This window comes from Cetorhinus maximus, chromosome 1 (assembly GCF_964194155.1).
Source record: "Cetorhinus maximus chromosome 1, sCetMax3.hap1.1, whole genome shotgun sequence".
In the NCBI taxonomy this organism is placed as follows: Eukaryota; Metazoa; Chordata; class Chondrichthyes; order Lamniformes; family Cetorhinidae; genus Cetorhinus; species Cetorhinus maximus.
Window position 1 is genome coordinate 163143864 of NC_135879.1, and position 15953 is coordinate 163159816.

General features: G+C 41.6%; 1 protein-coding gene across 1 annotated transcript in view; it reads right to left on the minus strand.

Moving 5' to 3' along the window:
- Positions 1-15953, minus strand: part of ndufaf2 (NADH:ubiquinone oxidoreductase complex assembly factor 2) — a 185376-nt gene that overhangs the window by 168729 nt on the left and 694 nt on the right. The gene's annotated exons all lie outside the window — the stretch shown is intronic.

Here is a 15953-nt window from a genome sequence, read left to right on the forward strand (position 1 = left end):
TTCAATACGCACATCATGGTCTTCTGCAGTTTCTTATTCTGGTAACTTCCAAACCCATGCAACCTGAATTCCCTGGTCCCAACACAGTACCAAATGTGTCCTAGAAATGCAATTGAACAACAACTTGCAAGTATGTTGTGCTTTAAACATGATAAAATACTTTGTAATGGATTACACTTGACAAGATGTCAAAGCCACAATTTTTTTTGCAATCATACTGTTGTTTTTAGGTGCTTGCAGGTACTCTGTAGTGTATAAACACCAAAAGAAATAACCAAGTTGGAAGCAACAACATTGACGTTTTGGCTGATTTAAAATAGGCGGCGTAACTGATGTGGACTATGCTACAACCTGTGAGAAAAACTGCACTAAAACTGTTATCCTTTGTTCCTTTTGTACAATTGGGGTGAAGCCACCATTCTTTATGGCCTGGAATCTGCAGCCAGTGTCAAATCAAGGGCAAATGGACTGACTTCAAAGAGGCTGCTTACAAAAATCTAGTAGTAATCTCAATGGCAGGAATTTACCCTTTCTCCACAGAAAGTAAATCTGGCGTCAAATCAAGGGTGTTGACTGCAGCAGCAGTGATGTCAGCAAGCTGGTAGGCAACCAAATTGAAGTATTCACACGTAAAGCAAACAAGGAAAATAAAAGCACTTAAAATTCCTCACTTTTAATTTAAATTTTCAGATAAATAAATGATTGATTGTTTTTAGAAGTTAAAATAAAAGTAAATAGACTTTATTAAAAGAATGCTTCTTTTTTTTAAAAAGAGGATTTAAATCATTGAGCTGAAATTTCATATTCCATAGTTATAAGGTTAGCTTTTCAGGGCCAGTGAGGGTGTTTAGCAGTAATTATGAAGTTAGTACATGGTTAAAAACCTAGTTCACCTTTTCAAGGGTTTTTACTGCAAAACCAACAGTGTTAGAGTGGAATTTCTGGTCAACTCATGATTTCAAGGGAGTTAGCAGTCCGTGGCAATCTCTACAACGTACCATGCGGAAAGCGTGGGATCACTGAAAGCAATTATCGGATTTCCACGTTATTTTGCACATGCCCAAACTCCTGAAGTTTCTGTCAATTTCAGTGGAGTATTGACATCGAGTGCTGATCGTTTCACCATCGCTATCAAAGCAAAGCCTGGGCCAATGTCTAATATAAGATATGCCATTTTTGTCTCAAATGAAAAAATGCCTTTTGTGGCATAATTACTAAACAGTTAAACCAGATGCACTGCTTCTTCAGGAGAAGGCATACCAGTGTGATGTATTAACTTGGTAATACAAGTCCTCATATTTATATAGCGTTTTAACAAGGTAAAACATTTGAAGGTACTTAAATGCCTGCAAGCTCAGTGTGGTTGAGTTAAGTTGAACGTTACGTTGAAATAAACAATTTTACTGCATTAGTTGAGGTGCAGAACTACAGTTAAATAGAAAGAAGCCAGAGTACAAGTTACTGTAAATCATGGCATATAAGTCGGCTTATAAAATGGCAACATTTTTCCCGGTCCCAAAAATCATGTTTTGCATATACTCAGCATATAAATCGACCGCCCCTTTTTAGCCATGACATGCTATACTTGCATTAGTAGTCAGCCTGAATTTTTCACCCACAAATGCATGTTTTACTTACTAGTACCTTATAACTGGATGCAAGAGATCAAGCAGGCGATATGGGCTGTATTGCGAAAATGTGCAGGAGTTTAAGGCATATCCACTCTTTGCGTTGGATGCTGATGACATTTCAAAATAGATACCACCCAGATCCCTGCTAGTGGTTCACTTTTATACTTGGCACATAAGTCCACCACCTTTGCAGTTTCACAGTAACTGTTTAAAATTTGCCTACTGAAGAAATTTTATCTTTTCCATGGCTACAAATGGATCCACCTTGGACCTAGTAATAAAGTGCTATTAAGCCACCTCTGGTGAAATAGAGTAATTTATCACTTTAAGCACAACACAGCATGGCAGGAGGGTGAAGTAAACTTTATTACAAACTAATGGTTCCCTCACTCAGATAATCATAGCAGGACTGAAGCAAAATAACAGCATCTGATTACCTGTTCTCACTTCTATGCAGAAACAAATGGAACATTCAAAAGTTTCCTTATAGGATTGTGATTCATCGTTGATCTTGTGCAAGGTGAATGCTGGTACAGTGTGGTTGTGCTGAATACCTGTTTCCTTGTTGTAACCACATATATTAAAATAAACTATATTGCAAACAGCAAAAAAAAACGGGGCACATTATTGTTAAACAAAATAAAATTATTAAAATGTCTGAGACACACAACCAATTGGATCAGGAAACATTTGTAAATGAAGCCAAACTCTTCATACATAATTAGCACTTCAATGTAGCAGTCTGTATTTTAACTGACTGATATGCCATCGTAAAACAAAATGATAGGTCATGTGCCTAAACTTCATCAGGACAAAATTAACAGTCATTTGGACAAGTGTGGATTAAAGAACGCCAGCACAACTTGTTAAAGACAAATAGTGTTCAACTCACTTGGGAGTTTTTTTTGAGGTAACAGAGAGGGTCAACAAATTAATGCAGTTGATAGGTGGACAGCCAAAGGTGTCCAATAAAGTGCCATGTAATAGGCTTGCCAGCAAAGTTGAAGCCTTGGAATAAAAGGGACAGTGGCAGCATGGATACAAACTTGGCTGAGTGACAGGAAACAGTAGTGGTGAATTGTTCTTTTTAGGACTGAAGGTATACAGTGGGATTCCAAGGGGTCAATACTAGGAACACTGCTTTCCTTGATATATATTAATGACCTAGGCTGGGTGTACAGGGCACAATTTCAAAATTTACAGATGACGCAAAACTTAGAAGTATTATGAACTGTGAAGAGGATAGTGACAGACTTCAAGATGAAATAGACAAGCTGGTTGAAAGGCCGCATGGCAGATAAAATTTAATTGATGGTAGTGTGATGAGATATATTTTGGTAGGAAGAACAGGAGAAGCAATAGAAAGAAAAGAATACAATTCTAAAGGGAGTGCAGGAGCAGAGGGACCTGGGAGTATTTGTAATCACTGAAGGTGATGGACAGGTTGAGAAGCAGTTAATGTGACACAAGACCCTGGGCTTTAGGACAGAATTTATTGGATACCAAAGTTTCCAGCTCTGCCACGCGAAGAGAATGGATCCCCACCGATCATGGCAGCCCCCCAGCCATTTAAGACTACAAGGAGCGTTAATTGAGTAGAGATAGGACTTTCGCCCCTCACCTGGGAAGAGGTCTCACCTCAGAGAACCTCCGGCAGCGCTCCAGTCCCAGCAGTACCAGCAGTTACCAGGGCTGGGACTACAAACAGTCCCCAGATTCTACGTCCTGGAGTCCAAGACCAAGTAACTGCAAGGGTCTCGCAGTGGGGAGGGGAGGTGAGGCCTGGGTGGAAGAGGGGAATGGGGGTCTTGATGGAGAGGCATGTGTGGGAAGAAACATCCATGGGCCACAAACGTTGGGGTGGGGGAGAACCTCAAAATTGAGGCCAGGCGGGAAGCAGCCCTTAAGTGCCACCAAGGACCTCAATTGGGGCGAGGGCAGGTGGCCACTCTAGGACTCGTCTGCAATTTTACAGGGTCGAGCAAGTCTAGGGTGTCGGTGGGGGGGGGGGCAGTTGAAAGGCCACTCAGGAAACATTTTTACTCTATGGTCCCCCACCAGGCACTTTGCAGGCCAAGGGCCTGTAATATTGTGCCCATAGAGTCAAAAGAAAATAAATTATTGTGAATCTTTATAAAACAGTGGTTTGGCTTCAATGGAGTAGCGTGTATAATTCTGGGCACCACACTTTAGAAAGGATCTGAAGGCATTAGAGAAGGTGCGGAAAAGATTTACAAGAATGGTTCCAGGGGTGAGGGACTTCAGTTACAAGGATAGATTGAAGAGACTGAGCTTGTTCTCTTTAGAGAAGGTTGAAAGAAGATTTGATAGAGGTGTTCAATATTATCAAGGGTCTGGACAGAGGAGATAAAGAAAAACTGTTCCCATTGGTGGAAGGATCGAGAACCAGAGCACACCTGCAGAAAGCCAGCATGGACATGAGGGCTGACTTCTATGCAGTAACCGTTCAATAATTCAATGATTCTATTAATGTTAACAGTGTTTTGTGTTCTTTCTTCAAATTTAGTCACATAAGGATTCAGAAGGCAGGAGCTAGTAATTTGAATACTGCTGCTACATAACAATTTATATTACTCCAAGACAATGCCTCAGCCGATCAGAGCCGACTTGCCAATCCATCAGCATCCCTTTCTCCTGTAATATAAATGGTTGTAATTGTTTGAAATTGGCATTCTTGTGATTGTCTTGATAAGTGCAGGACAAAAAGCTTCAGAACATGTCTCTCTTTTCAGCGATACTCAAGTTCTGTACTACCAAGGAACTAATAATTGGAAATATTGCTGAAAAAAAGATGTTGTTGAAGCCTTTCATCTTGCACCCATCAGGCCAATTCGCAAGAATACCAAATATAAAGGAAACAACAATTTACACTGAATGAGAAGAGAGTGCTGATTGGTTGGCAAGTGGACTCTGATTGATAGATACGTTGTTATGGAGAGTGCACAGTTAACTAATGACTGGCAGTTAACTGCCAAGCTTTGTTTAAATTCAAACCTGGCAGCCTGACTCTGATTGGTCAAGGCATTGCCCTGGGGAATGAACCAGAGAATGGCTGTCGCTCGTTTTGTTTAGTTGGAAAAGGCGCAATATGTGTACATGTTCTTTCAGTCTGCAAAAGACAGGGCCCTTTGTATTTGAACAAAGGAAATTATTAAGGCATGAGCAGAAAATTGGCTGAGGTACATTAAAAGGTATGAAGGTCTTTAAAGAATTCTTACATAGTTTACAGCAATTACACATTCCTTCAAGGCACAAAAACCCAAAAAGTCAGTCAACCGTCAGTTAGTAAAGGAAGTTAAGGATTGATTAAGATTAAAAGAAAAGGCCTATAAAGTTGCCTGAAGCAGTCGTAAACCTGAGGATTGGGAGTATTTCAGAACACAGCAAAGGTGGACCAAGAAGCTGATAAAGAGAGAGAGAACAGAATTTGAATGTAAACTAGCCAAAAACAAAAACAGACTGTAAAAGCTTCTATAGGTATGCAAAAAAGGAAATGTTTGGCTAAGACAATTGTGAGTCCATTACAGGCAGAGTCAGGAGAATTTATATGTCACAGCCTGCCAACACAAGAACGACCCATTTATTCCTACTCTCTGTTTTCTGCCTGTTAGCCAATTTTTAATCCATGCCAGTATATTATCTATCCCATGTGCTTTAATTTTGCAACCTCCTGTGAAAGACTTTATTGAAAGCCTTCTGAGAATCCAAGTACACTACATCCACTGACTCCCCTTTATTAATTCTGTTAATAACATCCTCAAAAAAAAACTCCAACAGGTTCGTCAACCGTGATTTCCCATTCATAAATGCATGTTCACTATGCCCAATGGGGAATAGACAAATGGCAGAGAAACTAAATGATTACTTTGTGTCCGTCTTCACCGAGGAAGATACAAGGAATCTCCCGGAATTAGAAATCCAAAGGACTAGGGAGAATGAGAAATTGAAGGAAATTAGTATTAGTAGGAAGGTTGTATTGGAGAAATTAATGGGCTGAAGGTTGATACGTCCCCGGGACCTGATATTCTACATCCAGAAAGTGTTGAAAGAGGTAGCTATGGAAATAGTGGATGCATTGGTGATCATCTTCCAACATTCTATAGATTCTGGAACGGTTCCTGCAGATTGGAAGGTAGCAAATGACACCCCACTATTTAAGATGAGAGGGAGGGAGAGAGAAAATGGTGAACTAGAGAACTGTTAGCCTTACATCAGTAGTAGGGCAAATGCTGCAATCTGTTATAAAAGGATGTGATAAATGGATACTTAGATAATAATGACCTGATTGGGCATAGTCAACATGATTTCCTATTCATAAATATATGTTTGGCAAACCTGTTGGAGTTTTTTTGAGGATGTTACTAACAGAATTGATGAAGGGGAATCAGTGGATGCAGTGTACTTGGATTTTCAGAAGGCTTTCAATAAGGTCCCCCACAGAAGGTTGGTTAGCAAAATTAAAGCACATGGGATAGGAGATAATATATTGGCATGGATTAAAAATTGGTTAACAGGCAGAAAACAGAGAGTAGGAACGAATGGGTCACGCACTATAAGATTGGCCCTATCGGCAACCTCGTTAATAGGGCCCCATGCCATTTGCTCACTGTGCAGGCTTAATGCTGAAATCAGGCACATCAGAGCCATCCTGAAAGATAATGGCTAACCTGATCAGATCATTGCACGATATACAGTGAGAAAATTCATGAATTGGTCTACGGCTGCCACTTTCAATTCCAAAAAGTGCCCAGTGTACCTCAGATTACCCTGGAAGGGTAAAGTATCTCAAAAATTTGAGTAACAGGTGCAGCTAGCTGTTTCATGCTACTACTATGCAGTAACAACACAAGGGGGGGTTCGCCACTAACATGATGCTTCCACCAAGCCAAAAAGACATTCTGCCTTTCACAAATGAGTAATATGGTATATGAATTTCAGTGCCAGTGTGATGCTAGATATGTAAGCCCTACATCCCAAAGAATGACGGATCGTATCAACAGCATGTCCCTTTGGCTGTTCGCAACAGGCAAGGTACTGACCATACACAACTCGCCGTGCTTGCAAAACTCAAAACCTAGTGTCCAACATTAGATGCAATTCCACAATTGGACAACATTTGCTAAACAACCCTGAGTGTCTTAGAATTACACTGACAACCAATTTAAGATCATCAGTTGAGTACACAGTGTGACTCACTTATGTGTGTCAGAAGCTACACATATTAACACAGGGCCTTGGCCTTTGCAGGCAGAAGGAACATGCACACACATTGCACCTTTTCCAACTAAACAAAATAGGCGATAGCCAGTCTCTGGTTCATTCCTAGGACAATGCCTTGATCAGAGGCAACCTGCCTGGTTTGAATTTAAACAAAGCTTGGCAGTTAACTGTCAGTCATCAGTTAATCGATGCATTCTCCATGACAACATCTCTACCAGCGTCCACTTGCCAAACAATCAGCACTCTCTTCTCATGCGGTAGAGATTGTTATTCCCTTTACATTTGGTATTCTTGTAAATTGTCCTGATGAGTACAAGATGAAAAGCTTCAACAGCATATCTTTTTTTCAGAAATACTCGAGTTCTGTACTACCAAACGACTATTTGAACTAATAATTCTTTTCATTCTGCCCACTCAATCTACTTTGATGAATCTTCAAAATCAATTTTAGCCTCTATAATTTACGACCATTATTATTCTAACTGACAGATTAAACCTTCAGTAAACAGAAATTCCATGGGTTGAATCTTCCAAGGAGCGGTAATCACCGTCTGATCGCCACTCCACTCCAATCCTATTTACTTACCTTGCACTGGGGCTCCACATTTCTTGCCAGGTCAGGACAGTGTGGTGGAGTCATCTGGTGGCTGAAGGGGGTAGTCAGGTGGTCGGGGTGGGGCGCAATAGTTTGGTTGGCGGGGGGGCGGTGGTGTCGTGGGGGGCTCAGTAGTATAGTTACCTAGGAGTTAGAATTGGTTTTAATCCTTCTAACTTTTCCTGGGTCTGCTCAGTGAGTTGGAGCCATCCAAAGTCTCTAACTCAGACTCAGAGTTTCGCAGGGTTCCAGACACAGGCTAATTGCTCAACGGAAGTCAAAACTTCCTGGGCAATTCCTGTATATTCAGTGCATGGGGACATCCGAGGGGTGTCTTCCTCGGTGAAGATGGACACAAAGTAATCATTTAGTTTCTCTGCCACCCCAGTGTGTCTTCCAGGGTACGACCATCCAGAGACCGGAAGATCTGGGCTAAGTAGTAATAATCAGTTGGATTAATAGATGCAGATAACATAAGAACAAAGAGCAGGAGTAGGCAATTCAGCCCCTCAAGCCTGTCCTGCCATTCATTACAATCATGGCTGATCTCATTTTGGCCTCAACTCCAATTTCCCACCCTCTCCCCACCATAACCTTTCAACCCATTACTAATTAAAAATCTGTCTATCTCCTCCTTAAATTTATTCAGCATCCTGGCATTCACTGCACTCTGAGGCAGTGAATTCCACAGATTCACGATCCTTTGAGAAAAGTAATTCTTCCTCATCTCTGATTTAAATCTACCACCCCTTAGCCTAAAACTATGGCCTCTCGTTCTAGAATGCCCCACAAGAGGAAACATCTGCTCCACGTCTACGTTGTCTATCCCCTTTAGCATCTTATATACCTCAATTAGATCTCCTCTCATCCCTCTAAACTCTACTGAGTATAGGCCTAAACTGCTCAATCTCTCCTCATAAGACAAGCAACTTTGCAGCTGTTACTCTGCTGAAATGGTAAATATGCAGCACAACCAAAATGCACACAGCACCAAAAGTGAAGACAGACCTTGAAGACAATAGCGAAGACAGCATCATTAAAATTTTCTAACCCTGATGTCAGATGATTTAAGACAGCAGGATAGGGAAAAAAATGCCAACACTATTACTAGGAGTAAGCTGGGGTGGATGAAGATACGTGAAGAATATTTGCTAAATATTCGGGTTAAATCTATTATATTAGCAATTTAACTACATAGCCCAATATTGTTGCACTATAAATTCAAAGAATACCATTGAAACTCATGCCCAGATGACTACTGTAGCAGACTAACCAATTGCCTTCTCACTGAAAAAATACCTTACTGACTGCAGTATTACCAAAACATGATGCATCAAGTCGTCAAGAGAACAGGAGTACTCTTATCATGAGCATAGGCAATTGAAATAACAAGTAAATCTATCTGTTATGAACATTTTCTTTCTGCCCAAGCCCCAAGGGCAAATTTGCACGCCAAGCTGATCTAGAAGTAAATTTTCTATGCACACTATGCTTGTTAAATATAAAACATGTACAACATGTTTATGTAACAACGTGAATGAACTATTTTCTGGGAATTACAAAGGGTTTAGAGATAATCAATAAAACACACAAATGGTTTAAAGTATGTCAGTAAGACATGTCTCATGAAAAACCAAAATGCCGATAGTGTACCTGCCCCAGGAAGATAAATGAAGGACTAATTAGGGCAGAAGTAGACAGGGATATTCTGCCATATAATGAGAAGTGTCATATTCTGCTGCTACTTGTACCTGTGTCCCTCGCAGTCACAAAATCTAGTTGCTGGTAAGTAAACTGTATAACTATTGTTTAATGAAATTCAGGTGGAAGGCATTAACTGGGGTTTATCAGAACACATATGAAGAGACACATTGAAATTGTGGGGGATTTGAGTTAAGGTGTAAATGTTTGTAATGGTTCACTCAGTAAATAAAAGTAAGACTGAGTAAAAATTGACTCCAGTATCATTCTTAGCCAACTGGTTTTCTGCAATTTAACAGGGTCAGGTAAAGTATCTTAATTGTTGTTCGGTTGGGAAATTTTGCAGGTAAGAAAATGCTTGGAAATTTCAAGCTATAGGACAAAAGCACTGAACACCAAAGCACTGACTTGCTTTTTTCAAACTGTGATTGCAAAGATCAGACATTCAGAATTCTGCATTAATAAATGTTTTATTGATATGCAATTGCAAATGACTTTGTATGACAAGCAAATTTACATAAGTATGGCGGACCAAACTAACATTTTCTATCTGCCTTTGGATCAGCATTTTTCTTTTGAAAATGCTGCCATCTTCTGGACAGAAATGCCATGTTTATTACAGTGGAACAGAATTCATAGATTCATTCCTCCTCATCCATCATTCAAATTAGCACAAACAATGAATGATAACACTATTGATGGAAAATATGCTCCTGTGTCTGTTATGCTACCAGAAATACAAACCATATTGCAATAGTATTTTCAGTATACATTCAGAGAATAATAAAATTGATAAACTATGCATTTGGTTAAAAGTCTTCAATGAGGTGTTTCAGTGGGAAGGACCACAGGCATGATGCATATTGAGCTGTGCAGACAAGGAAGTCTGGATCCTTCACCTCAAGCAACACAAGTAGCCTTACAATCAACCATTAGATCCTTTGGGCTAGAGAGAAGAAAAAGCCACCCAATTTTCCTGCATCTGAATAGTCCAGTGATTTTTTAAAATCTATTGGTTCATGGGATGTAAGCATTGCTGGCAAGGTACCGACACCAGATGGACATCAGTGGTTCAAGAAGGTGGCTTATCACTTAGGGCTGGGTAATAAATGCTGGCCTAGCCAGCAATGCCCACATCCCATGAAAGAATTTTACAAAAAGGATCAATTGTAATTTTCTTGGATAATAAGAAATACTGGTCCATCTGACATGGCGATCCTTGACCTGGAAAAAATACCAAGAGGAAGCAAGTTAAGGAAGCCATGTGGCCAAATACAAAGGAGAGCTACAAGACAGGAGGGCTGGAAACAGAAGGCGATGAGCACACAGATGCAGACAGAAAGAGAAGCAGAAGTGCTGAGGGGAATTGAGAAGGTTCCAGAAGGAAGTACACTATGCAAGGAAGACTGCACAGGTGGAACTCTGTATATATGGAAGCTGCTGCCTGTGGAGAAGCAGGGGTAACTCTTGGAAGGAAAGGGACTGGAACTTGACTTGGATGACCTATGTAGCTGAAACAGGGACCTACAGGCAGAGTAGACTGCCTACCAACACAGTGAGATAGTCTCTGTTGTATCTGCTATCCCATGGGTAATTTATAGTTCTTAAAGACCATGGTTCATCTGTTAATTTATGTTTACTTTACAATATCATGGGAAAACAGGTTATTGAAGCAGCAGCTAGCAATGACATCCAGTGCACCCCATTTCTCTGGTGCAACCATGGAGATGCTAATAAAACAAACTAAAAGAAAGCAGGTCCTTTTCCATTCCCATGGATGGCAGGTGCCCCATTAAATTAGCCAGCAAGAATGTTGAGTAAATCAATGCCATCACACTGTTCCAAGGACCTGGCTACATTGGAGGGAGGAATATTAAAGATCTCACCAGGATGGGCTTTGCATCACTCACACTTGCATGATTCACACTCTCTGCAGAGCAGAGCACAACCCTATTTGAGCTCCAAATCAACTATTCTCTGTCCCATTTCCCATTCCTCTACTCCAATCACAATCAACAGAAACTACTGCATTCAAAATGATTTCTCTCTCATCCACATTTGCTGATTTTTCCTCCGTACTAAGGTCAAAACTGTTCAACAGGTCATATTCTAACCCACAGCCATTCATTTTGCAGGAGGTGAAACAAGGCCAAATAAAAAGTATGAGAACAGGAGGAGATCCCAGTACACTGCTAACTCTGCAAAGATTAAGGACACAGCCAATAATGACACTGGCAAAAGTGATCAGGCAGAAAAGCAGATGGCCTAGGTGAAGGCCTTACACAGCAGAATTTTTGGACAGCATTCCTTCCAATGGTGCTCTCTCTTAGGATGACGATATATCTGCACCCTTATCACCCTCGCAATCTTAGTGCCAACCTCAGCAGGCATCAAGTTGCTGCAACTGAGACCTCTCAGTCCAAGTTCCGTGAAGTCACCAACCACAAACATCTCAGAGCCCTTGAATGAGTCACATCAGCCATCTACCATTCATTCTTAAAACCATTGGTGGAGCACCTCCTAGGAGCATCATAGGATGCAAGTGATCATTGAGAACAGGCAATAAAAACTCTCATTAGGGTGGTGATTAGAACTTGTGTAACTAAGTAAAATCATATTCCTTTTTGAAATAATTATGTGCAGTGACTATTCCTGTCGTAGCTGGTGATCCTGCAATATTAGTTAACAAGAATAACAACAGATGCATAGAAACGAGGAGCAGGAGTAGGCCATTCGGCCTTTCGAGCCTGCTCCGTCATTCAATGTGAGCATGGCTGGTCGTCTATCTCAAAGCATATTCCCACTTTCTCTCCATACCCCTTGACGCTCCTAATATCCAAAAATTTATCAATTTCTTTCTTGAATATACTCAGTGACCCGGCCTCCGCAGCTTTCTGTGTTAGAGAATTCCACAGGTTGACCACCCTCTGAGTGAAGACATTTTTCTCATCTCAGTCCTAAATAGCCTGTCCTGTATCCTGAGACTGTGGCCCCTGGTTCTAGACTCCCCAACCAGGGGTAATATCCTCCCTGCATCCAGTCTGTCTAGCCCTGTTAGAATTTTATATGTTTCAATCAGATTGCCTCTCAATTCTTCTAAACTCTAGTGAATAGAGGCCCAGTCAAACCAATCTCTCCTCATACGACAGTCCTGTCATCCCCGATATCAGTCTACGCTGCATTCCCTCTATGGCAAATATATCCTCTCTTAGATAGGGAGGCCAAAACTGCACACAATGCTCCAGGTGTGGTTTCACCAAGGCCTTCTATAACTGCAGTAAGACATCCCTACTTCTGAACTCAAATCCTCTTGCAATGAAGGCCAACATACAATTTGCCTTCCCGATTGCTTGCTGCACCTGCCTGTTTACTTTCATTGAATGGTGTACAAGGACACCCAGATCCCTTTGTACGTCCACATTTCCCAATATATCATCATTGAAATAATACTCTGCCTTTCCGTTTTTCACACCAAAGCGCATAACTTCACATTTGTCCACGTTATACTGCATCTGCCATGTGTTTGCCCACACCAACAATGTTAGTCTTTGAGTTCATGCAGTTTAATCGAGAGTGGAAAGACTGGGACAGATGTTAGACATGACTGTTAAAGCAGGAGAGCAGCTGAAATACGCTTCAGCAAGCTGAAGATTTCTGGCTGCAGGCAGGTGTTGAAGCCCTCCTATTTGCTTGTGATCCTCTCACGATCAGTGTCTTCTGCCTAATCATGTTGAAGGTTCAATAGCGGCTTGTAACAGTTTGAGCCTGTACTTTGATCAATTTATCAATACAACGGTGTTACAGCAACAATACCTCTATAAGCACAGGCATTTTTATTTTTGAAAACAGTTGGGGAGGTTCATTACTGGCATTATTATCCAACCTGATAGTCTGCAACAAGAAAAATCAGCCTTTAAGCTTATTCTGCTATTCAATTAAACAATGGTTGATCTGAACCTCAACTCCATTTATCCACATTTCTGAATACCCTTGCTGAACAAAAGCCTATTAATCTGACTCTTGGGAATTGATTCAGCATCCACAGCCCTTTGGCGGAGGGAGCTCAATATTTCCACGAACCTTTGCGTAAAAAAAAACTTCCTAATTTCACTCCCAAATGTCTAGCTTCCTTTTTATTAGTCCTTTGCTTTGGATCCTCCAGTAGAGGAAATAGTTGCCCCATCTACCTTATTTAATCCTTATTTCATTCCAAACAACTTAATTAATCACCCCTCAATTTTCTAAACTCAAGGTTATGTAATCTGTTCTCATACCCCTTTTGAGCCCTGGTGTCATTCTGGTGAATCTGCATTATACCCCCTTTAAGGCCAACATAACTTTCCTAAGATTTTATGCCAAAATTGAACAGTGTTCCAGATGAGTTCTGACCAAAGCTCTGTACAACTGAAGTATCAATTCCTCACTTTTGTATTCCCATTTATTTTGACCATAAAATGTTTTGTGGGTCTCTGTTGGTAACAAAGTAATACAAAAGAAAATGGAGTGTAATTGCTGCAGTGTTTACTTTCATTGGGGAGCCATCTACAGGTCAGTTAATATCCAAGCACCCAAGTCTGGAGTGAAGTTGAAAACATCATTCGACAGCTGAAGAACAACAAGGCCTCTACAGTAGATGGAATCCCTGCCGAAATTCTGAAACATAGCGGAGTTACACTCTTGGCACGGTTCCACAATCTCATATCTCTCATCTGGGAAGAGTGCCTGCCGGAGGATGTCGGGGACACTTTGAGCGTGACTATATTCAAGAAGGGAAACAAGTCCGATTGTGGTAACTACACAGCAATCTCCCTGCTAACTGCCACAGGGAAGATCATTGCAAGGATCCTCCTGAATCGCCTCCTCCCAGTGGCTGAAGAGCCCCTTCCAGAGTCGCAATGCAGTTTTCCTCCAAAGAGAAGCACCACAGATATGATCTTCATTGCACAGCAAATGCAAGGAACAGCACCAACCAGTGCACATGGCCTTTTTCAGACTCACAAAAGCCTTTGATTCTGTCAACCTCAACTTATGGAGCACCCTCCTCAATTTTGGCTGCCCTCAAGTTTGTCGCCATGCTCCATCTCCTCCATGATGACATGCAAGCTGTCATTGCACCAACCCTCCTCCATTTTCCTCACCGTGATACTTCACCTCACCTCTAGCAAATTACCCACAGGCAGAGATAATCTACCAGATAGCAGAGAAACTGATCAACCTACATCGCTTTCAATCCAAAATCAAAATCACTTCAACTTCAGTCATTGAGTTTCAGTATTCAGAAAACATTTTGCATGTGCTCACTCAGAAACTGAGATCATGGTTGACTCCTCCTCTGGAGCATATGAGAAAATGGGTCTTTCACTCAGCACCCAGAAAACTAAGGTCCTCTTTCAACCAGCTTTCACAACACAATCTCCTCCAATCAATTAAAATTATCCTGGAAAACGTGGGTCATTTTCCATTTCCTGGGAGCTTCCCTTCGACAAAGGTAGACATGGACAATGAAATTCATTATCACCTCCAATGTGCCAGCTCAGCATTCGGCCCACTGGAGGAGAAGTGTTTGAGGACCAGGATATCAAACCTGAGACTACGGTCCTGGTGATCCTTTATGCTTCAGAGACTTGGATAACCTACAGCAAGCACTGGAGAAGTACCACCAGCAGTACCTTTACAAGATCCTCCAAATCTGCTGGGAAGAAGGGTGGTCTAACAGCAGCATCCTCTCCCAAGCCAACATGTCCAGCATTAAGGTACTAATCACTCAAAACCACACCCACCATACAGCACACGTCGTTCTAATGCCTGACACCAGACTCCTGAAACAATTGTTCTACTAGGAATTCAATTGCAAAAGGAGACTCCCAGGAAGGGCAACGCAAACACTTCAGGGATGCCATCAAAGTATCTGTGAAGAGATCAAACATTCCCCCCAACTCATGGGAGTCCCAGGCTTGTGACCAATCAAAATGGAAAAGGTTCATTTAGGGAGGCACTGAACAGATCGACAGGCTTCAACAGGGACACAAACAGGCAAAGTTGAGGTGATGGCGAGAATGCACAAACCTCCAAACACCTTATCTATCTGACCCTTCAAACCCTCCCATAAATACTGTGGCTACAAGAGCCGGTCAGAGACTGGGAATTCTGTGGTGAGTGACTCACCTCCTGACTCCCCAAAGCCTGTTCATCATCTACAAGGCACAAGTCAGGAGTGTGATGAAATACTCTCCACTTTCCTGGATAAATGCTGCTCCAACAACACTCAAGAAATCAACATCATCCAGGACAAAGCTGTCTGCTTGATCAGCACCCTATCCACCACATTAAACATTCACTCTCTCCAACACTGATGCACAGTGGCAGCAGCGTGTTCCATCTACAAGATGCACTGCAGCAACTCACCTAGGCTGCTTTGACAGCACCTTCCAAATCCACGACTGCTACCACCTAGAAGGACAAAGGCAGCAGATACATATGGGAACACCATCACCTGCAAGTTGCCCTTCAAACCACACGCCATCCTGAATGGGAATTATATCGCCGTTCCTTCACTGTCGCTGGGTTAAAATCCTGGAACTCCCTTCCTAACAGCACTGTGTGTGTACTTACACCACATGGACTGCAATGGTTCAAGAGGGCAGTTCACCACCACATTCTCAAGGGCAACTAGGGATGGACAACAAATGTTGACCTAGCCAGTGACGCCCACATCCCATGAAATAAGAAAAAAAATTCATTGTTACTCTGTCTCTTACCACCCAACCAATCACCGATGTATGTCA